Genomic DNA, 1,065 nt, shown 5'->3' with positions numbered 1-1,065 from the left:
AGCTGGGAGGGGGCACAGCCAGGACAGCTGACCCAAACTGGCCAAAGGGATATTCCATACCCTGGGACGTCATGCTCAGTACATAAACTAGGGAAAAGCTGGCCAGGGGGCTGCTGCTCAGGAACTGGCTGGGCATCGGTCAGCCAGTGGTGAGCAATTGCATTGTGCATCACTTGTTTTGTATATTCTTTCATCATTACTATTTTCCCTTTCTTTTCTGTCCTATTAAATTGTCTTCATCTCAACGCATGAGTTTTACCTTTTTTTTTCCGATTCTCTCCTCCATCCCACTGCAGGGGAGTGAGCAAATGGCTGTGTGGTGTTTAGCTGCCTGCCAGGTTAAACCATGACAGCATCTTTTAACTCCAGGTATACCTACATTTCTTTTGTGAACAGACTTGTCTCCTAAATGATGTAAAACTTCTTAATAACTCTGCCATGAGGTCAGCTGAGAACACAGACATGAGATGCAAGTTGACGTAACATCGGTTTTGCTTTTGGTGCAACCGATGTTATTTCTCCCATGGCATTTTGCTATTCTGTTACGAACTCTTTGATGGCAAGAGTTCTCTCATCACACTCGCATGTAAAACACCTCTCACAGGTTGTAATACAGAAAGATCGTATTTGCATTATTTTTCTTGCTGTTTTATGCCTCATAGTTACACAACAGGGTTTTACCTAACAGTTCACAGCTACTGGAAGGAGCTTCTTCCCCCCAGCTCTTTAGAGCTTGGCGAGGTTTTTCAGGCCCTTTTTTTCCCCTACCTGAACCAACCCACCTCAGAGTCGGGCAGGAGCCACCTCAGGAAGGCGCACCCAGGCACAGTGGAAAGAAGGGGGACCACCCCTCACCACGGCACCGCCAGACAACCTCCGGGGTCTCTTCGCCACCAGAGAAACTCCAGGGCCTCACGGGGTTTCCTATTCGAGCCCGTTGTGTGATCAGTGCGACCCGCTTACTCCGCGCAGCATGATGTGTGCAGGGCACCCTCCCGTTGAACGTCCAGCCCAGCACCGGCAGTCGGGGTGCCAGGAGGAGCTGTGCTTCAGCACCAACCGTGT

Source organism: Aptenodytes forsteri, unplaced genomic scaffold (assembly GCF_000699145.1).
Source record: "Aptenodytes forsteri isolate BGI_AS27 unplaced genomic scaffold, ASM69914v1 Scaffold65, whole genome shotgun sequence".
Lineage (NCBI taxonomy): Eukaryota > Metazoa > Chordata > Aves > Sphenisciformes > Spheniscidae > Aptenodytes > Aptenodytes forsteri.
Note: the sequence above shows the minus strand (reverse complement) of the source record.